The following is a 25899-nucleotide window of genomic DNA, read 5'->3' on the forward strand; positions in this document are numbered from 1 at the left end:
AGTTCCTCCCTTGCTTTTGGGTCACAAGTGCCTGAAGGTAGATCACAGGCCCTTGAGGATAAAGTCTGTATTAATTAGCTTCATGCTGTTCCAGTCCCATCGTATCCAGGTACTAAGAATGCAAGTGGATTGGGAGGCCTGAAGGCAGGTATGTTCTGTCATTTTAAATATCATAAATCAAGCCCTCCTTTTCCATGTTTCCAACTTCTCTGAGCTTCTTCTGAAAACTGAATTTGGAAGAAGATGATCCACATCAAGAGATGCATTATTTTATACATACATATCTATATAGACATACATGTATAAAATAGTTTTATTACGTTTTTTTTTACATCTTTCTAATGCACAAACAAATAAGCATATGTATTATGCTGTATAGGATCCAAATTCCCTGGATTTGGAAGAAGTCATCATTTTGTGCTCTAAAAGCCAAAAGACTATTTGTATTTGTTGTCTACTAGATTAAGTATAGGCTCCTAAACCACCACCAGTAAAATGCTGAAATATATTCCCTCATGGAGAAATGTATTTTCGATACAAAGCAGACAATATCAGTCAGTACCACTGCAAAAAAAAAAAAAAGCATACAGAATTGCATAAAAGCCTTCTAGGTCACTCTGGAACAGCTTCCACCTAAAGCAAATGTAAGAGAGCACCGGAGTGGGATTTTGTCATTGCTGAAATATTCTAATGGCACATTTTCACTGTAGATTTTTTTTTTCTTATATGTTTCCTCTCCTTGTCACTTTTACATTCATACTTACTGTTGTTTTCCTTACACAATATATAAATGACCAGATCCTTCTGTTGTGATCAATAGCAAAACTACAGCAAAGGCCATCTTTACTAGCATTTGGTACTCACTTTATCTTATCTTTATCTGCTGCCATTTTCAGCAGGCTGTTTTCTATTTCTTTCCTCTGGCTTTCTTCTGCTTTCTTTTATCAACCACTTCTAGTGACCTGAAAAGAAAATCTAAAATTGAGAGCCACTGAAGTATATGCTGAATGCCCCCATTAGCTAAGCTGTAGGGGACACTCAGCACAGAAAAAAAAAAATCAACTAACCTTTCAAAAAATCTTTATATAAATGTTCAACAAATGTTCCTGCTGGTTCCAAGTCCACTGGAGACACCCAAGAAAGAATAATTCTGGGACATCAGAAATACCATAAAGGAGAATAGCTCAGAATTTGTCCAAGGGACTCGGGAAAGACAGAGGTCTTTGGTCTTAGGAACATTTTTTTCCCCAACTTTCTTTCTTCTATTAATAAATAAAGAGAAGTCGCTTAAAGTCACTACAGAGATCTGACATTTCTGAATATCTGTGCGCCTCATTCAACTCAGTGAATATCTCTGTCATCAGAGAATGATACATGATTCATCCTGGGAAGCTTATTGCAAACCCAGCAATGACTTCAGAAGTTGTGGGGTTTTTTTGTTGTTGTTGTTTTGTTTTTTTTTAATTTGGTCTTATTTCTGGACTGAATACACCTCTTTCCCAATCCTCCCCTATCCTCCTCCCGTGCATTCACTCATCGTAACTTGTCTAGATGCAGACAGGATGGAATGAGGGAAAAATGGATAGTAAACTTATTTTAGGTCAACCAAAAGGCATTCATTCTCTCTTTCCTACTCTCCCTTTCTTTCCTTTTGTGTTTTCTCAAAGGACATTACACAGTTGGCTTCTCAATCAGGACAAGCCAATGTCAAATACATTAATTTGTCCATGAAGCAGTCTTTAAATGTCGACAAAAGAAAGATTAAATAATGAAGAAAGATGAGTTAAACTTACTGATTCTGAACACAAGCTCCTTTAAATGGTACATTTCAGCTTTCAGGACTGAACAATACTTAATAACTGATGTTTAGATACCATTCCCAACAGTGTATCATTTTCAAGAAACGGTAATTAAAGATAAAGGAAAGTATCAATGGGTAAATATAAGAGTTGGAATATATCTAAGCACTAAACAACCACTAAGAAGGTTCCATGCGGCCTGGTGCAATTTTTACTCACATCTAATGCAGCTTTCCCAGAATTGCAGCAATGTTTATGGCAAAGATTATATGATTTTCCACCTCCTATTATTTCAGAAAATTGCACTTTAGAAATGATTATATTCTTCTATTTTTTAATGGAATTATTTTATCAGTTTTTTGTAATATGCTACAATATATGCATGAGAGTTGAAACATAAATACAGATCTGTATTTCAGATTCATCAGGCAATGAAGTGCTTGTAACAGTGAAGTTCACAGACAAAATTAACAAGAATGTTCAACACTATTAATATTTAACATTTGTCTGCTATTCATTATGCCCCTGAAATACCGCAGAGACTTTAGTTTTCTGTAGTGTAATTATTACAAGCTATGAGCAAGTGCATTATGAGGTTTCTTCAAAACAATGCTTGTGAAATAGAAATATGCATAACCAAATAATAACAGTGTTTTTCATGTTCAGGAGAAACCTGAAGAATTCTATTGATGTCAATGGGAGTTTTGCCTGACAGAGATAGTCCGATGTACCTTAAAGACATTTGCTTTAAATAACAATAAATGCTCCAGAGTACTGTTCAACCTCATTCTCAGCAAAATGAGATAAGTTATATTTATGAAACGAAGAGGGCTGATAAAAATAAAAAATAAAATCGAACAGTTGGCTAAAAGCTACATCTACTGTTTTAAATAATGGCAATTGCTGGTCTTTGCTCCCTGCAAACTGATGACAGCACTGTGCCAGAGGAGGGTCAGACACTAGGAAAAAATTATTTACTGTGCAGGCACTGGAACAGGCTTCTTAGCAAGCTGGTTGATGCCCAAAGCCTATCAGTGCTCAAAGAGCACTGAGATTATGATCTCAAAAACATGCTTTAACTTTTGGTTAGTCCTGAAGTGGTCAGTTGGAGTCAATATTTGAAGGTCCTTTTCACCTGCACTGGTCTATTCTGTTCTATTCACATTCTCAGAATTGCAGCTTCTCTCTAAGTTCCAATTGTTTTCTTTCAGGACTTAGCCAGGAATGCCCAATGTTAACATATGCAGACAAAACAGCAGACTGCATGTGGAAACAACCTAATGCCTAATAAACTCAAAAATAACTTTAAAATAATGAAACAAGTCTGTTTGTCAACTGTGCAGAAATGCGGCTCCCCAGAAAATGAATGGAAACATTGCTTTGCCAAAAGATTATCTAAAGAAAATCTAAGTGGAATAATTTTTGGAATAATTTTCATACAGCAATAACTTTTCAACTAAATTGGACAGGGATGGAAGAATATTCCAGGCCCTAACTTAAACCTCCTGGGTGGCCTTGGGCAGATTTTCTGAGAGTATCTACTCAGTATATTGCTGGCAGATGTGAGCTCTTTCTGCCCAAGTTTCAAGTTGAGTTGAAGCTGAACAAATGTGGTCAGCACAGCACTGAATCCAACCCACCAAGTCCTACTGTGAGGTGAGGCATATGAGCTTCTGTTCCAACCTGCTAATTCAGATTTGGCACTATGATAAACACATTTGTGTAGCTCTGGTGGGCTGAGATTCCATCTGCCAACAATAGACTTTGTCAACATGCCCTCTGCTCCTCAGCTCCAGCACTAAACTGAAGACAATAATTAATGCCTAAATCTGAAAATGATATTGCGAAGGTAAGTTAATTTACTCTCACAGTCCTCTAAGAGTAGAATCATATAGCTGCATAGTAATTACTTAAGGTAGTAAACCTTTTTTGCCACGGACACTGCAGAACTGAGCTAAACAAAGCTATATACATACTTTATGCTCAATTTAGTGAGCTCTTAAGTTGGAAAATATGAAGATACTCATGCCCAGTGCTTTCATACTATTGTAACTGTACTGCACAGAGTGAGGATGAGGAGTAACCACAGAAACTCCATAATTGTTCAATTTTTCCTTTTACATTTGTTTTACTCTTGTGCTCTTTTAATGCTTTTATTTTTCAGTGCACAGGAACCTCAGCGACCACATTTGAGAAAATAAACCTCAACAACCCCCCACATCAAGACAGAGATTTTATGAGTGGTTACATAAAATATCTCCCAAAATATTTTGTGAAAAAACATCTTGTGGTATTGAGAAATACACAATGCCATGATTCAAAAGGTCACGCATCCATGACAATAGACCAAACAAAAATGACCAAAAGACTTTCAGAAAAAAATCCTGTGCTGTGTTGAACATACAAATTTAGATGACAGCAGAGAAAGCCACACATCTGCACAGCACCAGAGCAAAACAGCCCTTCATATCATCCAGTAAGGGCCCCAGACACATGCTCAAACTGGAGCACAGATACTCACTGCTCTCCCCTTCTCTAGATATGCAGTAATCTGTGCATTTACCCAAGCTGTTGCAAGCATGGTCTTTAAAGCCTCTGGAAATGCATAAACCTGAGAAGCTTTACTTTATGCTATGCAGATGTTATTAAGTGCCTTTGGAACAGGAAGCAAAAAAATATATTAATAAGAATATGAAACACAGACAGTTGGAAAGGAAATGGAATGGTTGAGCTGCACTTTTTCCCTACAGATTTATTTGTGCTCTAAGTTTCCAATATTAAAGCTACCTCATTCCAACACAGAAATATCTGAATTAATCGAAAACAGTAATTGCAGAAAATTTTATTTTTAGGGAAGAAATTAATTCCAAAATCTCCAAGCAATTTAGGAGTATAATTTCTTTTGAAAGTCCTAATATATCATTATATCACATTGATTTTGGAAAAAGGCTTGTGAACCCAGGCACCAGAAGATCTTCCCCATAACATCAAACTCAAATCTCCGAGTTAAAAGCAATAAAGCTACATGCACAACGTAACTTTAGTGCAGCTGTCCGCTGCCTTGAAACAAATGTTACTTAATTTCCAAAATCAGAGCCAGCATTTGTTTATGCTGTAAAGAGCATATTTTCCCAGAATCTACCCAGGTATGAAAGAGATTGCTATCTGAGATCTTGTACACTGCAAACAACTGCCCACATGTACTTCAGGGACAAGCCAAACTCAGCAGCAATCACGAGAGCCACCACATAGCCCCACACCTGCATAGGCCAGTCTACCATCTCCAGGGACAGACATGCCCACTCTCCCATTGCACCTCTGGAGCACAAAGGACCCCAAGCTCACTGCACCCAGCTCTGAGCAGAACAGAGCAGCCCATGAAATAGGAAGACAAGTTTAACTGTCTTGAAAAAAAAAAGAAAAAAAAAGGGAGCCTTAAGAATGAAGCCAGCAAGCTTTGAAGAGCCAGCAGGCTCCCATGTTAGCCATATGCCTTCATATGTCTGTTCTGTGGGAGTGTTACAGCTCCTGCTGTTCTATTCTTCACTTTTTAAAGGAAATGTTACAAGGCCACAAGGACTCACAAACATTTGTTGACATTTCTTCTGGGTCAGCCTTAGGAGGCCGAGAAGAATTTAAACATATGGCAGTATTTAGTTGCATGAGAGAATGAGTTGTTTCAGAGAAAAGCAATCTTTAGTTGCAAAACAGTTTAAACCACCATAAAGTTGGGTTGCTTTTCTTTTTGGCCAAAATCCAACCTTCTCTCATTATATATTTTCACATTATATTTTTAAAGCAACAGCAGCTTTTTGGTTAAGTTGCTACAGCAAAATGTTTCACAATATTTTCCACTGCTCTCCACACAAGTAATATCTTAATAAAGGATTCCAGATCAAACAGATGTGATGTTTGATTACACTTAGAGAGAGGATAAAAAAGATGGGACAAGCTAATCTCTGAAATGAAGGTTATTGCCCTAGCTTGTCAAGGGACACCAGAATATTATTTGAATTGGGCTCTTAACATGGTTCAGCAGCAGCACGTATGCATTTGCAAAGCAGAAAAATGGATTTGCAAGGCTTTATTTTGTTATTCAGATGACATTGTTCTAAGTCAGTTGCTACGACAGCTCACCTGCTGGCTTTCTTTATATACTGCTGTTAAAAAAAAAATACCTTGCACACAGGGATGTGGGCTGAGGTTGTCTGTAGCCATGAGTAAAGGGCAGCACAATGTTAGGCCTGCCCAGCAGCAGAGGGGGAACACACCTGGCACAGTCCCACTGACGGAGCTTTGCCACAGCAACCCACCTCACAGTAAAGGTAAGAGCCCTGGGCAGACTGGTTTTCCCTCAATGCTTTTTTCCTTCAACACTGCAGCACACTAATGAAGGAGCTCCTGCCGATCTTTTCATTTGCATGATATTAAATAGGCTGCAGTCATGCTTATTAGTTGTACAGCACAGTGTTTAAAATGAGTAATTTAAGCAGTGGAAATGAGAGGTCTTGCATGGAAAACAAGGATGCAAGAGCCATTCTTTGTTTTCCAAAGGATATAACAGGCAAATTTTTAAAACATAGACTAGACTAAGGAGCTAGGCTTATCCAGAAATGTTCTGTTAACTCCCAGGTAATCTACCATGTTTTCTGAAATGCTGTTTTCTTTGCAATCTTTAAGAAACTGAGCATGTTACATCTCACAGAATTTTACTAAAACTGTTTTATAATTTTGGTAAATTAAGTGGTATTTCCTGAAAGACACCTAGCTATATTAAACCTTCACCCCAAATTCCCTATTCTTTTAAACTGTCACAAAATAAGCTCTGTGAGGCATTCTGATATTACAGGAAGGAAGAAAATGAATTTTAGAATACAGTTTTAAGCCTTGATTTCAAACAAGAAAGCTAAGATTGCAATGAGCGAGAACCAGTAACTTCAGAGGAAACAGTAAATCAAACAAAAAGTGTCTGTTAGTCACCACAGAACAAATCTGAAGACTTAGGGATAGGATAGGCAGGTCTTGCTGACTTGTGCTCAAAAGCAGAATTTGTCTATGAAGGAAGGACCTGGAGGAAAATAGCATCCTCACAGGAAATCAGCTGCAAAAAATTTATTCAAATGCCCATTCAATGCAGTACAATACAATTTGTAGTTGAAAACAAACAGTCTAACACAATAGACACCAACCTGGAAGCTGAATTCAAAGCTTAAGAACATGTAAGCCAGAGGGATCAAAAGCTGCATCAGCAACACCAGGAAAATAAAACATTGAATAAAAGGGACTGTGTAACTAACTGGAATGTCAGAAAGAAAATGGCTTCAGGAAGCCGAAACCATCAGCTTGTAGCAACAACTAAGAGGTTAAAAATAAGTTTTACGTATTCAAACAGTGGCAGGAAGACTTTACTGGAAACTTTTAACTGCTTTCAATGGCAGGGCTGTAAAGCAATTTAAATTAGAAACTGCAATGAAATTTCTGCACAAGCACTTGGCATTAAAATCCCCTTCCTGCCAACATTATGACAGAAAACAAGACACACAAGTCCATTTTTAACTTTGCGTAAGACAAACAATGAATCCATATTTGAAGTACCACAGCCTGAGATAAAAAGGCATGTAGGATTCTTGAGTCTACATAGCAATGTCAGTTTTAAATAGAAAAAAAAGAAAAAAGAAAAAAGATTCAGTCCTGCTTCTGTACAGAATATAAACAAAAATAACAGTATTCAGTATGAAACACACACACTCTGAGGAACCCTTCAGGAGAGTCAAATTGTTGTAGGATCCCAGTGGCATACTAAGGGTTTTCTCACACGTTTAGGGTCAGAGCAGCACGTAGTGCAGTGCCTAGGTGGGCAGGCTGCTGCAGGAAGCCAGGGAAGTTGTTCTGCACCTGCACAACTCTGTGCCTTGTTGCACTTCAGAACCAGCACTATTTATCACCAGTTTCACTACTGCAAGCCTTTCTTGTTCCTCTTCGATACATTTCTAGCAATCAGTTGTGCTAAGGAAAACCTAATTCCAACAATCTGAAATCAGAAAAGAGTTTGCGTCTGTATTTAGCTACTTACCACAATTTACTCATTTCTCTTTTATGTGATAAAAAAATCGAAGATACTCTGATACGCCCATGAGCAATCATAAAAGCTATGCAAATATTGCTAGCATATTTATATATATTCATTTCATATTAAGCCTTTTTGATCAGATTCACACACTTTCAGACTCTGTTCCTGCAAATGTTTCCTTGAATTTAGGTTATCAAGTATGTTTGCTGAAACAGCATATTTTAAGCAACTATTCACAACAGACTCATTCAAAGAACTGCACTTACCCATTTACAGAACTGGTTTATCACCCTGCTTGTACATCCCATCCATGCAACTCAAAATGCACCAAATTGGGTCATAGGAATGATCAGAATGAAGAATAATCCTGCTAACAATGCATGTTACTGATTTTGTACAAGCAGTGTACTGAGATGAGGAAAGCTGGTGAACCCATAAAGGATCCCCCACCCTCATGATGCCTCACAATCAGAGTTATAATTCTAGAATAAGCAGCTGAAAATTAAGTTGACGTGATTTAATATTATTCTTATTAGGTCTGATGCACCTCCAAGCTGATGCCAAAGGATGCCAGTAAAATAAATGTGGTTGGCAGCTTCTTGTTTGTGCCTTGCTATACTATCCATTCTTTTAAATGAAATCAATATTTACTAGTGATTGTTTATTTTAATTTTAAAGTACTGCAACTGTTTATGAAGATCACCAAAAATAAGGTCTTCCGCACACACATGACAAACTTGAAAATGAATTTAAACTTATGACACATCAAAACATTTTCAATTCTTACACTTATTCTTTGGTCAATACTTCTCTGCCTGCTCGTGCTTCAGCTACTTGTAGCTAACTCTCATCCAGGAAAGCTACCTCTTCAGTAGTTACTGTTTCTGTGACTTCCTGTTACTTCATTTTCTTAACATACACCTTTCAGATGAACATACTCCCATACTCTATTCCTCTCATCAAGTCTGTGAACAATCCCAAAGAACCTCAAAAATTTGTACATCTCTTCATATTTTTCAATGATATGAAGTGTTATAAAACATAAAAAGGTCTAGCTAATATTTGCAAAGCATTCGATTGTTGTAAAGCTTCTCTAGATATCAATGTTCATTCCAACTATTCAAAACAAAAAACTCAAACAGAAGCCTCTCAGTGGCACGATGTGGGCTTACTTCAGTGTCAGCCCTTCGTACCATGACTGATACACGTTGCGTGTGAGTCACATAGTGTGGAGATACATAGCTGCTCAGAAGTGTCATAACGAAAAACGCAAAGCTCAAGTCCATACGAGATTGTTACATTCATCTGTTTAATTTCAATTTAACTAGAAATTACGAGGAAAGGACAATACACTGCCATGATTTGATGGCAAATTAGGAGCATCTATTTGGATACCCTTTCCCTGAGGAAAGACAGGGCAGATATAACGAGGACATGGTTTAATGGGCAATATTGGTGGAGGGTGGGCAGTCATACTAGATGATCTTAGAGGTCTTTTCTAACCTTAATGATTCTATGATTCTATGATAAATGTTAAAACCACAGAATTTCTTATTATCTGTGTTCAGATGAATGCCCAACACTTTTGGATGTTATCAAACCTAAAAGAAACTGCAACCCAATTTTCAGTGTCAATTAGCAATTTGATGGCTGTCTCAACCAAAAATTTCTCAGGTGAGGTTTGGTAATTCTCACTATTTGGACTGAAATACACACTTGATCAGAGTAATTTTCCAGTGATCTTAAGTCTAATAAAATATATCAGTTCAAGTAACTATTATTAGCTGACAGTATAAATGGCTTTGTTTCATTGAAACAAAAAACATGATGGAATCTACTTCAAAGACATCCACTTTCTTCCCAGTGCTTAGTCTCATGAAATTAGGAGAAAGTAGACAAGCCAAGTACAAGTTCAACTCACTATTTCTCAAAGATAAAGCCTTCTGGATATAGAACTAGTACTGCTCTGTGAGCTTGGAAAGACATTACCAGATCAGTTTGATGCCTATATTCTTATTAGGAACACTTTGTCCTCCTTTATGACCATTTAGTAGAATCCCAAATAAATTGCACACAGTTCAAGAGTAAATTCTTCTTGGTCTTGTGAGGGAAAACGTATCCAATTCAATAAGTAGGTATTTCTACTCTCCTGCATAAAGTGCTAGCATCCATCCAGTAATTCTGTCAGTTCAGACTGTCCTCAGGTAAATTTTGGCTGATGATAAAACGCCTTCTAAACTTTGTGATTAACAAGCGCTAAGGATTAACCAGACTCAGATGAAAGGGGAAAAGGATGAGGCTGACTATGCCTCTGAGAGAAGTACAACATTTTCTAGATAGTCCAAATGCCATTACTATTATATCTTCAGTTCTGTTGCTGTCTCAATGTCACCCTCTTTTAATCCCAAGATGAGCTACTTTCATTTACTTAAAATTTGCTTATTCTTTAAATTTGTCTTTCTTAAACCCTTATATATCTTTCTAGTATCTGAATTGCTCACTCTTTTTCTGCTGTGGCTTAATTCACCCCTTATCCTTAAATCCCCCAAAACATGTTTTTCTTTGTTTATAGGATTTTTTGTGCATAAAATTGTGGCCAAATAAATAAATGTGTGTGTATACCATTCTATTCTATTAAAAACAGGACAGTAACAAAAAATATGGAACACGTATAATAATTCAGGCAGAACTCTCTCGCACATATGCAAAAAAGAAACCCAATCCACACTCCAATTACATTAAATCCAATATTTGAGGAATGACTAGCAAGAGAAAATGCACAAGACATCATGCTAAAGAATAACACCAATGGAAGGAATTTGTTTTGTTTGTTGAGCTCATTCCTCAACTTACAGACAAAGGAAAAATTCAGTGTCAGCTGATTCTCACCCTCTGTATTTCATTCTGATTTGTACAGTGAGAAATCCCTGTAATATAAACTCACAGATGCAATGCATATAAACAAATAATGGCAAGGAGAAAATAAACTTACAATGGTTTCCATAGAAAGGAATGCTCCTGATATTTGTATCTTGTGTCATTTTCATCTTTTCTCTACTTCAGCATCTGCCTCAGCATCTCACTGCTGCTTAGCAGCTCTAGCACATCTTAAGACATCTGTTATGTGGGAAGGTTCTGATCTAACGAAACATCAGACAACTGATCTGGAAAGAACAAAACTTGGCACTGAGAGTTTCTTAGTTATTAGGAATAATGCTTTTTGCAGAGCAGACAAATGCTAGAATGCTGTGTGTACTGTGGTAATATTTGCTTTCTAAGTGGGCAAGAAGAAAGAAATCTGTGCCAATTTAATAGTTTTGTACTTGTGTAACTACTATTGACATATCCAAACATCTGTAGTAAATGGGTTTGAGAGCTTTTTTTTCCTTCTTTATCTGTCCTATCTCTCCCTAACAATCAGACCTTCAGATACAGAGTATAAGAGAGAGAAAAAAAAACAAAACAAAGCACTCCAGGTCTGGAGTATGAGTTTTTTGCACTCAAAAACTTTTATGTAGAAGACTGTAAAACAGTCTTTAAACTCAAGCACTGAAAATCGTATCTAACTGCATATAAATAGCATGCTTCTTCCATCAGCAATCTACCACTGACATTTCCTAGTTAAGTGCTCAATTTTGCTAATCTAATGTTGATGTGTGTATATCAACAGTATTTCCTTACACATGTTCTGAACTTCAGGCCACCGTTGGCCATGTTCAGTCATATTCAGGCTTCTACATTCACAAGTTTGGCATCCCCTACTCATGGCTTTTATGTTACATGTAAGAAAACTCTTCAGAAATTTTCAATTACTTAGACTACAAATTATTCCTAGTTTGACAGTAGGACCTTTACTCAAAAAGGCTCTTGTTTTTTAAAGCAAAAGTATTTTAAGAAATGAACAGAGATATCTGAGGATGTGTGAAGAGATGAATGACTTCCACAAAGGCCATTAAAACAACTGCAATGGTAGAACTCATGTTTTACTAAGATTCCTCCAGATTAGAAACTGTGACATTAACTTATATACCCTTTTTCTTCTTCTTTTTTTTTTTTTTTAAAAAAAAAAAAAACAAAACAGGATCTAAAATCTCTTTCCAGTGATACCATTTTCAGTTGCTGATACAAGCCTCTCTTTAAAAATATGACATTCAAAATACTTCTTGAAATAGCAGATATCTAAATTAATTATGTCGCAATTTCTCTGGCAACCTGAAAATGTGTACCCAGTCTGCGCCAGCCAGAAATGGACAGTTTCAGTCCCTCCTCACTTACACTGGTGTAAGAGAAAACCTGACAATAACTATTTCAGCTGGCAAAGAGGAGTAATTTCTGCTATATGAGTTTTATTCATGAGCTGATAAAAGCACTGCTTTGCCAACACATGCTGTGCTTGAACTAAGGACTGTTATTGATACAGATGTCCCCGTGTAAGTATATTAGCAAGTGTTACTTTCTGCTGCAGAACAAGTCCTAAACCATACCTTCTTCAGTAGGATTTTTTAGTTTCTGCTTCTTTAAATTTCTGAACTGCAAAATGTTTTAATCTCAGAGCACAAGACTGTATTAGATAGTTAAAGGAGAGAATGTAATGTTTCTTAAGGCAATTTCTGTTTTCTGCTGTTGCCCCAACCTAAGACTATTTAAAATACTAATAAGAAATAATTTCAGAACTGTGACCTGTAAAGGCCATTTCTACACTCTGCAGCTCCATCAGTCAAACCTGGAAGACTTTTCCCGTACTCAGCATGCTAAGCTGAGACTGTTCCTACCAACCTTAAATGAAACAGATGACTCTCCACTGACACCACCCACAGTTCCATGTTCTTCTGAATAACGCCATGCAAGAACTGATGACGCATTTTGCAGCAGAGACCAGATAAAGCCTGCATGTAAAACTGAACAAAATAGGTGATTCTCTTTCTACAACACATTTTATGCATCGAACCAGTATTTTCACTGGTTATAACTAAAGCTATAACACTTACATTTAAAATACATATATATGCGTGCATTTATACATATGTCTGTATATAGCTGTAAACCCCCTTCCAAAACCAGGACTTCGGCAATATTGCATTTCTCAAAAATATCAAGAGGAAAATGTGTGCCTGCAAACATATCCATATATTCTGTCCTAAACAGAAATAAAAGGCAAAAAAACCCACATGTGGAAACTAATTTCAATGGAATTCTACTGACATGAAATGGGAGCTGCAATTCCTCTTAAGTTTGATCTTCCATCTTATCAAAGGGAACATTTGCCTTTGAAAACTCTTACATGAGTCATTTGCTAAGAATACTAAAGGATGGAATTAATTTTCCTCTGAATTAAAAATTCTAGGTTTCTCCTACCAGAAAAGAAGTATTTGAAATCACAGTAAGTGCGTTGTTTTATGATTTTGCCTATTTTAGAATCTGAGAAGCAATTACTTCCAAGTAGTAAATGCCCTTTCTTTTCTGCACAAAGAAATGCCACTACTAGGTCACTGAGTGAAATAGAAGCTTTGTAAAAGTATTCTAAAAGAAGCCAGAGATAATAATAACAGTTCAAGGATAAGAAAAAAAAAAAAAATCTATTGAAATTCTGTACAGTAATATTTAGAGAAAATATTTTGAAGAAATTATTAGATTGTATTGATGTTTTATTTTGAAAGCAGTTCAGTTCTATTACAGCCACAATTATCTGAATTTTGTTTCATTCAGGGGAACCCTCATCATATTCTCGAGGAAAAGTTCACTGCAGAAATATTTATATCTCCTCCACTTTAAATGCAGGGAAAATAATCAGAAAAGAATCAGTAGGTTCTGTTGTCATTTTGTGGTGATGTTTTTTTTTAAATTGGAAAACAGCAAGTGATCTAATAGACTTAAAGAATTTTCACATATCAATGGTAAGGGGAAGGTTAAGGGTTTCAATACAGGACAATTAATAAAAAGGGTATGGCTTTCTCAGGCTCTGTGAGACTGTAGGTAAATATGCAGTGTCTAATTTGAAAGAGCATGAGAGTCATTTCACTCATTTTACTTATATAGAGCTCCCCTTCAATGAGCTCAAGGATGTCAAACAAATCTGAAAAAGATAATTGTGACAATTTAAATTCCACTATTTCCTTAATATCAGAATCTTCAAAGGTGAACTTTGGTATTCCCCAAATGGAAGATCTCCACTCCAGCAGCTTTTCTTCCTAACTGACTGTAGGAGAAACAGCTCACACCAGGATGCTGTTGGGGATACGTTATTTAATGCCTGCGTTCGGAAGATCCAGACTGATTTAGGGTTCAGTCCAGGTTTAGGTAATTAAAGTCTGTACAGCTGAATGAGTTGGAAGGGCTTTAGTAGCTTTATCTTGATCATTCAACAGAAGAAACTCTTCTGACAACCACTTAGGCTCAGTGCCATGTAAATAGTCTGGCATAAGTAATTCAATCCTCTCACCCAGCTTCCTTGCAGTAATCTGTGGCCTCTTCAAAAGACTCCTAATACTGTTTGCTTCTGAGGATAAGATGCATATTATCTAACTGGTTTAGTGCTCTGCACATCATATAATAGTCCCCAAAACTTGAAGTATATATAATTGGAGTCAGAGTTAAAATAATAAAAATGAAAGGGGCTGTTTCCTACAGTTGATGTGCTTTAAGTTTGAACTGAGTTTTGGTAATGCACTTTACGCAGCACTCTGAACACTTAGACCTGACTCGTTAAAATTCAACAGTAACAATCCCACTGAGTTCAGGGAGTTCAATAACGTGGAAAGGGAATCCATGGTATGAGTATATTTAAAAATGGGCAATAGAGACAAAAGCTAAAAAGAAAGGTCCAGGCGCTGGAAAGATGAAAGGCAAAGCAATATGGAGGTGAAAAGTCAAGAATAAGAATCCATTTTCTGTCTTCTTTAATGTAAGAGGAATAAAAAGAAATTTTATTTGATAGAGTGCATATGGCACAAAGAAGATCCATGTACTCTACCTTTTATTTTGGTTCTCGTGATGGAGCCCATAAACATAGCTCACTACAGAATAAAACTTAACATGAAACAGAAATTTTAAGCACATCACCTTCACGATCTTTCCTGTTACCTATATTTAAACATATTAATATATCCTGAAAATTATTGACCCCTTCCTTATAGATACATATTTAGATTCCTTTGATCCTCAGCTTCAAGCAAGAACACATGAAGTTGCACATAATTCCCTATCACAATGCTTTACCCTGCCAGATTTCACTGGTAGCACTTCAGAAAGGACAAATCGAGACACTGAAGACAATAATACATCAGTTTCAGTCAGTAATGTTTGTTAGTCACATCTGAAGTCAAGGTTCCCTTTCCCCAAGAACACTTGGAAATCATAGCTTCCCCAGTAAATCTTTGGATATTTCTCGAAGGAGCAATGATGCATGTCCTGTATTCAGTGACATAAAGCAAAGCTGAGAGATAATTATCCTCTGAGTACAGAGTCAGCGCAGTGTAAAAAAGGTGCCAAAAATCCCAGCACTGTCATTAACTGCTGCTGGCTGCTTGTCATCTGAGAGCAGAGGACAGCCCATCATCCTGTGCTGGTAGAAGGGGAGATGAGAACATACCTGTACACAGTAGGATATTTATAAAATCTAATCATGCTGGAAAAAAATACAGAAATTGCCTCACAAAGAGTTGTAGCACTTATTTCAGTTACATGACATTTCATTTTTCCTCTGGAGCCAACAATGTCATATTGCTGATCTTTTCCTGATTTAAAACTAACTTCCCAAAAACCTATTAAATACTGAACTTTGTATTACACCTGAATTGAAACAGGATCGAGAAGGTGAAGAATCACTAAATTAGCAGAATATTTTGTCTATCTGCAGATGAGCTATTTCCTTTGAAAGCTGCTGACATCAGAATCGCTAGCTATTTTTAAGAGCAACTTTTAAAAAAGAAATAAATTCCTCAATGCAAAGTGGGTTTAACTGCTAACAAAGAGGAGGAGCGCACAACCAGGCCTTGGTCACCGTTCCTGGCCACCCGAGGCCTCCAAGGCAGAGCTACTTCAAAAAGGTGATGCACTCAAAGCACAATCACACCTAATGCACCAGGTAAGTTTCAGTGCACAGACAGCAAACAAGATGTGCAATAAGAGATCAAAGTTTTCAAGCTGGATGTGGCACAACACGAGAGCCTGAGAAATCAGCTTGTGCCGCTACTGTGCATACTGGAAGAACACGTTTATTACATAAAACCCTCAGATGATACTATAAAATCCAATCCCATGTTACAGAAACAGTACAAATTGAAAACCAAGCCCAGTGAGCCTGAACTGATTCTGCCTCCATCCTGCCCAAATCTCAGCATATCAGAGAAAAATGACCCACTCCTTTGCTTCCCTGTTCACTTGCTAATCTGCCCCTCAGGAGTTTGGAAAGGAAATGCCTTCCTCTGGCTGCTGGTCTTTCAATTGCAGCAATCTTAGGCTGCTCTCTAACTGGAGTACCTGTAACCTTTTCAAACAAATCTGAGTTACTGAGCTAATAGAAAAACTGCATTTCTGTGTGCAGAAAAAAAAGTATTATGCTTCTTTGTAGCATCACAGTATTCATCTTAAATTATCCCAACTGACAAATGTATACTTTATTTTATTTTACTGGCTATCTAAGTTTCCTACCAAATTCAAGAGATAACTTGCTAAATGCATAAAATATTTTATCTGATTTCTCCTTTATCTCTTATTTCAAGTTGTAAAACAAATTTCTCTTAGTGATAAAAACATCACAAACAGATTTCATCTGGAGACTGATCTACACAACAACCAAAACCACAGACAAGTTAAACTTTACATCAAATTGAATGAAAACGATACAAATGACAGCACCCTCAGCAGTTGATGTATGGCTGAACTGCTTTAGATATTCCACTTGGACTACTGCATTTTTTTCTCATGTATTGAATACATCTCACCTACACCTCAGCACAGGTCCTGTTCTCCTAGAAAGCACATGGCAGCAGGAATAAGCCAACTCTGAGATGCAATTACACAAAGTGATATTTTCCCAGCTGAACTCAGTAGTTTAATTCACCTGTATTAGCTGTGAATGCACAGCTTCATTGACTCAATTAGCCTCCAGGTGCAATTCCCCAAAGGGTACATCCTCATCTGGTATGAACTATCATTCCACCCAGCTCTATATATTTTCACCTTTTCCCTTTACTTCTTCAGCTTTCAAGAACATCCATTCTCACTTAGGCAGAAAGGCAGGCACTCCGCAGATGGCTGGGAGGAGCTCAGTTGCTGGACAGGAACAAAGAAGAGCTTTGGTGACATTTCCAACTGGCATTTTTTCAGCTGATGCTTAATCAACAGCAAGATCTGCTGATGCCTGGAAACATCAGTGGCCAAAACCAGGTGCAGTTCAAACGAGATTCTGATTTGACAGAAATATTCTGCAAAGCTCAGCTCCCATGCACTGAGCACAGTAAGGAAATCATCTGAGAAGTGCAGCACATTCCTTGCCCCCTACTCTATGTAAGCAAATGAGTCCACTCTATGAATATGAATACTGAGCATGTGTACTGCTTATTTCTGAGAATGTGGCTGGGCAAACAGACAACTGTTCTTACATTGTGGCCCTTGCAACATGCCTCTAGCTATAAAACATCCCTTGTGATTGCTTCTTACAGAATTTTAAAGAGAACATTCAACAGGTATGGAGAGATGGTAGGAACACATAAGGAAGAAAAAATGTGGAAAGAGGAGAAAAGGAAGTTGAGAGGAGAATCAGACGATAGCTTTCAAGGACTGTGCACCACATGCTGTAACTTCTATGAAAAACTGGAAAAGAAGAAAGAATAAGCCAATGTTGCAGTGTAGCAGCTTCATGGACCCTTTTATTCATTCAGTTGCACATATCCCCCTTCCCTGGATTTTATTCTCTCCCAAAGAATAATTACATTTGTGTCTCCTCCTATGCTTACATAATATGAAAACATAAGTCACCACGCATGCACTTCAATCACATACACTTAGCTTGGCTTAGCATAGACTAAAATACATTTCAAATACACAACTGTAATACTCTAAATCTCTGAATGTTACATTAGAGTTTTAATTGTGTTTAAATAAAATTCTTCATACAAATGTTTTGGTAAAGGAATAACTATCCATAAAGCCTGTTATGGGCGTGAGTGTCGATAATAAAGTATTTTTTGCACTTCTGTTAAGAGGTCCTACTGAGATTTTATTTGATCAAAGGAGATATGTCTTTTACAACTTAAATTTCTGTATATGCTAGAACATGGGATGCATTTGTTTATACTGTTGCATTATAAGATAGCATGGTATAATTATAAAAATAAAGGAAAATTCTTCTATTTCAGTTCTTACCACCCTTACTTGGGCAGTAAAAGGGAGAAGGGAGCATTGTAACACATGCCATTTAAAAAGTCTCTCCTAGTTCAAGACTAACAACAAATCTTACGTTATGTGTGAATTTGTGATACTTCTTAGAGGATCTGTGTATCTAAAGCAATGATGTGCTACATTCTTCACTTCAATAATATATTATGCTGCTACAAGCACCACCAAAATCCTTTATTTTTTACCTCTATTTCCTAAAACATATCAAAAATATCCTCTTGATCAGTTTTATTTCAATAAAACAAAGGTTGTCCTTAGCAGGCAACACTCAACAATGGAGGTCTACATGTACTACAACTTACTTTCTAAATTGCTTTTTTAGTCCCTAACATAGTTTTGAAATTTTTCAAACAACAGACCCTAAATAAAAACAGCCAATAATGAATAAAAAGGTTTCTTCCCATTCTGTGTGAGAATATTTACCTTTAGTACACAGCATCAACAGTAGTGGGTTTACACTTTTTCTCTTGCCATCAGGGAACGCAGTCCAGCGTCAATGTCTCACTTTAGCAATTCAGTATGACATTTTATTTACTTATTTATTTTTATAAGAATACTTCCCTCTAATAAATGTTCCCTGGAACTCAAAGGCTTGTGTAATTGAATTAACAGGTTTATAGAAAATAAGTTATAACCAGAATTACAAAGGTGGGGGTGGGAAAAGAAGGAATGTTTCAGCAAGATGCAGCCTATTATGTAAATTTGTCACCACATGCCATACATAATGAATAAACCTTGTGCTCTTAACACTTTGATTATAGACTATACAGACAATGCAAATTAAAATTCCTGCTGCTCTATAAATGCAATGAGAGGAAATTATGTAAATTTTAACACATTAGATTGATTTGGTTGAAATGAAACCTGTTCCACTTGATGTTTTAGGGGAAGAGCCACAATTACAATGATTGAGAAAGTGCAGTGTTAATGAAGTGTGTTATTGCTAATCAATTCCTCCTCCTCTGGTAATGGCACAGGCATGTGCACAGTCACTACATCATTCACAGGCAAGCATAACCTCTCACACCACCACATACCTAGTTCACATGGCAGAAATTAAGGCTTCCATAAACTCATGCATATAGTCCTGATTAGTAGAAAAGATTTCACAGTAAAACTGACACGTTCAAGAAAGGTGTACAAGCACACATGCATATGTATGCACATACGTATATACAGGTAAAACTTTGGCAATACTGCCTGGCTGACTACTTCTGTACTGCCTTGTAAGCTCCTGTACATTTGCTGTGATACCAACCAAGTAACTTCACTTTGAGCTAAATAATCACCTTTCTATTGGCTGATCTCTTGGAAAATATGGATTGAGACTATCACATGGTAATGATCTGAACATAGTTAACTGAAATGAAGAGCAAGGTTTTTCAAGCTTATAAGGAAGTTTTCCACTCAAATTAAAGAAATTCAAAAATCAGAATTATTCTACCTTCACACTAACCTTAGAAGCATGTCACTCCAAGCACCGTGACACTCATTTAAGCAAAATGCTTTATGGAGCTCCTAATCAGCATGGCAATGACATGCAGAATACTGCATAACTTATTTTCTCTTAATTATTTACTGAGCTACATGAGATAATGAATTAGAATATTTATAATAATTTTGCATTTTGCCTTCCCTTAGTTCTATAAAAATTTTCATGGCAATTTGTTATGCATACATTTCCATTTGCAAAAGGATCCACAGTATCAGGAATCTGTGGCACTTATTATTTCACAGGTAAATATGAGAAGAGGTGGGATGTGCCAACCCATTCTATTTTCTTTATATAAGTCTCACATCATTCTCAGAAACATTTGTCACCACATGTAGTGACTGCATTTGTTTCCTGTCTCTACTGTCTTGTCTCCCACTACTGTATTTCTGTTCCCTGCTAAGATATAAGGAACTATTCCTCACAAGGACATCTCACTGCCTTCAACAGCAATTTGACATACAGCACGGTTGCAGGTCATGAATATACACGTACAAAATTAGGAAAACACAGGCAATGAGAGAGCTGTTACAAAGAAATGACACAGCAGATAAACATACAACTACCACACTGAGACTGGCACTTACCATAAGAAATTTTAGTATGTTACATTTTGTCCATAAACGTGGAAGAAAGAGAAGTCTGGCCTCAGCTGTGAAAGGAAATCCAGCCAAGGAAAAGAAGAAAGTGCAAAAGTGCAGATAAACGGGAAGGGTACAACAGAATTGTTCCTAGAAATAAAGTGACATTTGCTTTTGCAAGATGAGAATCTCCTCTTCTAGCAGCGGGCACATCTCTGCTACGGTTAGCGTTTTAAAAATGCCAAGCACTTTTTGCCTCATTAATCCTGAACTAACATGACTGTTATAGATGGGCAGAAGCACAGGGAGCACTTGGGATTGAGCCCTGCTCCTTCAGTCCAGGAATGTCTACCACCATCCTAAATTCCTTCTGACTTTGGGCTGGGAATGCTGGAGAACAAAGCTAAGAACTCTCCTCTCAGTGTTAAGAGTGCAGTTTGCATCACACCGCGCCAATCAGAATCTCAAAGCACGATGTGGTCAAGGAGCCACTTAGAGCTCAGTAAACAGAGGTTTGCAAAGCAAAACATGAGAAGTCTCCTAAAATTGAGAGACAGCAAAAGAATGTCAACTAAGGGAGCCTACAGAAGTAGGAGCTAAGCATTTGCATTTGTAAGATTCAGTGCAGATACTTAGTTATATAAAATAAACACAAAGAATCACAGTGGTAAATATCTCAGCCCACAGAAATCGGCTCACTTTCCAGCTCACAAAGATCCTAGAAAACAGAATCTCTCCACACAAGCTTTGACTTGAATTCTTTGATTTCACACTGCTTTGTTTATAGGAAAAAACACTCTTTGATGTTGGAATATTAGAAGGAGTGAAACAATAAATTTCCCATATTCTAATATCCAGACATACTAAGCTTGTTCAAGGACCCCTTGATTCATGAAGGCAAATAATTAAATTACCTGAGCTTTGATCAAGGAGTTGCTGCAGTCCTTTTTTGATGTAGAGCGGGGCTGTTTGAAGCTCCAGACAGATAACTAGCCCATATGGAGTTTAACCCTTTTGCCACTAGTAGCAGTTTTATGCAATGTTTTGGTATTTCACAGTGACCACTACAATATTATTTGGGACTGCTGCACCAGTAGGAAATATAGTGAATAAAAGGAGTCTAACAGGATCCTTATACTAGAGATCTCATGGAACATTTATTGAATGGCTTGAATTGCCCCTCTGAACCAAGCAGAAATCATTTTTCAGCCAAGTTATCTTGCTTTACTGTTAGGCTTTGGAAGGTGCTCTTCAGGTGACATGCCACTGACACATTAAAAAAACTGAGAAGCAAGGGGTTTTGCCTTTGTAATGCTGGAGTTTTGATCCACGCTTTCCAAATATTTCCCCCGAAGGAAACAAGTGGGCAAACATTCATCTAGTAAAGTAAAAGAACTCTCTTAAAAGAAGAAAATAAAATAAACAGATTTAAGTATTTCACTCTTTCCCCTTCTCAAATGCAAGCACCTGAATGAAGTCACCTTTGCTATAAACAAGCAGAAGTTCTAGCTACGCTGCCTGCAAAACTGAACAGAAACTAGAAGCAAGTCCAGGTGCTGTCCTCTAAGCTGATTTGTAATCTTGAATGTGACTACTGAGCTAGAAAGAATTTCTCTCCATAAATGAGGAATTATGCTCCTTTTCATTCATTCCAGAATCCTTTAGGGACACAGGGAGGATACTAAAAGGGTATAATTAGAAAGCATAATTAATATATGGGGATCTCTACTCAGTTCCTCATACAGCTTCAGCAACACAGACATGGATTTTATGGAAATGACATCACCAGACTACTAGGAAAAAATATTTTTTGCAATAAGACTTTTTTCACATATCATTCATGGCTGAAAGGTGCCTGTCCTTCAAGGCACAGCAGGGAAGAGCATTCATGACATTCAGACTGACAGCTCAATTCATAAGGAAAAAGGCTTAAGAAGGCATAATGAATATGCCTGGCTTACTAAAGGTAGCAGACAACCTATTTTGGGGCATGAGGAAGTAAACAGAAATTTGTGTCTTTACATTTAAAACACTTGATATGGTATTAAAAATTTGGTATGTTTCTAATTTTTAGGAAAATAAAGCTTGTGGCCTTTTATAAAGCCCGAAGGGGAAATACGTATAATCAATTGGTATGAACAAGAAAGGAAGTTATTATGTGTACAAATCCACTGATATTTTTTTTTTTTTTCCCCATTAACTCACTGAAGCTGCATATAAAACTAGAAAATAGAAACCCTTCATATCTGACTAAAAATACTCCTCATAATACAATGGAAAATCTGAAATTCAAGAAACGACTAGCATTCATAAACTCAAAGTAATAAAGTGCCTAAGGCACTTATGGGTTAAATATAGTCTACTTTTAACAACATGGAAACAGTTAAAACACAACTTTTTCTGCTGTTTACTTTGAATGATTTCATTTCTATTAAAAATGGATTTAACTTCCAGATGGGGTATACCTTTGGGCAACAATATTCATCTTCTCCACTAGACAATGCAACTCTACACCACCAGAAAAGTCTTTTGTACACAATATTAGCTTCACTTACATTACTTCTATTTCACAATAAATCTTACAGTATCAATGGCTTTCTGTAATTGCTTTGCAAAAAAATAAATATTAGAAGTCACATTTTTGTAAGGTTTTCTATTCTGTAGAGTTTTTCAAGAAATACCTTGCTAGTCATTCATTTGTGAAGGGAAATAACATAGATTCTAACTCGATTCACACACTGTGTATGGTGATGGTCAGAGACAGGATTTAATGGCTGTGAGAACAAAGTAGAGATCTATACCCAGCTCATCAGAAATCCGACACATGTAGACAATTTGGCCCATGTCTGCTGCAGAGGATGGCCTACAGAGCCTTCTGAAGGCAGCAATTACAGCTAGAATACTTTCTGACCTCCTGCTAAACATAAAAGAATCCAAGGTCATGACAACAAGCAACTGTCAAATCCTGGTAAGTATCAGAACTGGCACTTTCTCTACAGACTTGATTATTTCAGCCAAACTCATTCCTTGTTCAATTTGATTGGATAATTAAACCAATACTAGTGCAATTTCTTACATACGATGCAGTATAGATGGCATTTCTAACCCAAGTATGATTTAAAATTGCCTTAGCCATGAAACGCACGCCTCCATGTAAGTTCTGTTTAAAAATGAGTTAATGTAATAATCAAAACTAGTTTAAATTTCCATATGAAGGTCATTGTTCAATAATATCAGTGTCAACTGAATGACTTCATATAGTTTCTCTGCTTTCCTTCAGAATGACCAGACATAATCTTAACCAGCAAAGTATAAATGATGAATACATGGTTAAAACATATCTAGCCAAAGAAATCATTACTAAAAGTCTGCTAATAATAAAAACAAAATTCTGAGCATATATTAAATAAAGTGGATGCTTCTGTAGCTTTCTCAATAACAAATACATACCGAAGATCACAGTAAGATGGTACTCAATGTCAACTCAATGTCATTCAAAATAACAGAGTTTTGCAATTCTACTTGTGATTTTCAGTGAGTGTGCTTTGATTTCTCTTATTAAAAACTAATTTGTAAGGCCATTCAAACACAGCACATTGCTGTAGCACTGAGTAAATCTTGGTGCTTCCTATTTCAATTGAGTTTATCACGTCCTAGTTATAAGATCTGCATATTGTATATAAATGCTGTATTGAGGCAGAAAGGCTGGATGCCATTTGATTTTTCATGAGACTGCTTTAATACTACACAGATGACACCATTATCACCTTGTTCAACTGTGGAGTTTGGCTGGAAGTGAAGTAAACATATAAGAAGCCATTGAAGATATTGAGAGTTAGTTTTTATCATATCTAACTGCTCCCGGTAGTTTGTCATACATCTGCATAAGGATTGAAAAAACCTAAGTAATGCAGAAGGTAACCAGATAATAATAACTACAAGACTGTAGCGAGGGTTTTTATTACACTGGAAACTAGGAATGGGAGATCTTCATTTAATCCAGGTAGAAGTAAGAGCCAAAGGAGAAGGTAATTGTTGGGTTCGCCTGACCCAGTCAATCAGAGAAGGATTTCTTCATACTTGGTTTGAGAATAAGTGCAGTTGGTTGAGTAAAGGAGCAAAACGGGGAAAAAACAACACTAGAAAAGCAGAGTCCACTGTACCCAATAAAAGTGAAGTGATGGGAAAGCAGGGCAAAGTGGGAACGTTTGAAGGTTAGAAGTTCACTGAACATTTGATTTCATGCTGTAAAGAGGGAGTGGAAGCTAATAAAGTGAGGCACAAGAAATATCATCTAAACAAAAGCAAGATCAATAAACTCAAGGAGATGAGATGATGCAGGAACCTGAGAAACAAGAAGCAAGAGCACAGCACCATTGCTGAGGATGATGATAATCTCACCAAGGTCATATAGACAGTAACCTTAAATACTGGACATGTTTTGTTTTAACCTACATCATGCAGAGGCCTCAATTAGCTGTGAAACTTTTCAGCTCACTTTCGCACAGGTCAGTGAACTGGGAACATAACTAAGGAAGGAATAATCTCAAACTGGCTTCATTATAAGGATACAGCCAAAGATGGCTCCATGGAAAACCACATAATAGAGATCTATAAAGAGTGTTGAATTTAATACTTGGAACTTGGCTACGTACTCGCAGATTTTGAACACGATTTTTTCATACCAATATTGTGAAATCCACAATTTTAAGGACAGAAAGAACTGTAACGACCATCCTAAATCTGAACTCCAGTCACTCCTCTTGTTACCTAATCAGTCCTTTTGTATGTAAATGATAAATTGTTTGTATCTAAATGCCAGTGTCTGCTATGTTTCATTCCCGCTTTAGAAAAAAGAAATGCTATGTAAATTGCCACCATGCTAAAAAGAATTGAAATGCATACTAATCAGCCATACTCTCTGAGCTATACTGGCTATAACCGGAACAAATAAAAAGGCAACAATCAGCAAGGGACAAAGTTTTCTATTTGAATCAGGGCCCCAAACAGAATTATCATTCAACTGCTTTTCAGAATGTTGGAACCTCTTACGTCTGGAAGAAATTGGGTTCGAAAAGCTGAATGAACAGTAATGTTCACTAGCATTATTAAAGATCTTCATTGAATTTTCAGTTGCAAGCAAACATGCTGAAAGAGAATGGCAAGGAAAAGCTATCCTTAAATATATCTGCTCACTGTTTGCATTGGATTTGAGTAGTTTGAGTTTGTCAGCATTTGACAGTTTGAGTAATTTGTCAGCGTCAGAGTGGTCATCTCTACAGTTGACAGTAATGGCTGCAGCTTGAAACGGGAGGCTGTGATCACAGTACTGCACATAATCAATTGAGCAGCACTCAGCTCTTTTAATATTGGTCACTTCTCAGAGAAAGCTTACAAACAGGTCTGCTCTGACTCGAAAGTATCCTGTAATAAAGATACACCTTAACATCTTGTTTTGATTGGTGAACTAAAATGAACTGAACAGTACTTAGGAACACGTAACTAGAGTCAATATTCGGTCAATTCTTCCAAAACTAAAGGCTGCCTTTCAGAATCACT

At 36.9% G+C, this 25899-nt stretch overlaps 1 protein-coding gene across 7 annotated transcripts in view; it reads right to left on the reverse strand.

The window, feature by feature from the left end:
- CDH11 (cadherin 11) overlaps positions 1-25899 on the reverse strand; it is a 297223-nt gene that overhangs the window by 46628 nt on the left and 224696 nt on the right. For 2 of the 7 annotated variants that reach the window (XM_048958479.1, XM_048958478.1), the window contains one exon: positions 865-962. The exons of the other annotated variants lie outside the window; for them this stretch is intronic. The gene's annotated coding sequence lies outside the window, so the exon portion shown is untranslated. The remainder of the gene's footprint in view (positions 1-864; positions 963-25899) is intronic. 7 annotated transcript variants of the gene reach the window in all.

Source organism: Lagopus muta, chromosome 12 (genome assembly GCF_023343835.1).
Source record: "Lagopus muta isolate bLagMut1 chromosome 12, bLagMut1 primary, whole genome shotgun sequence".
Lineage (NCBI taxonomy): Eukaryota > Metazoa > Chordata > Aves > Galliformes > Phasianidae > Lagopus > Lagopus muta.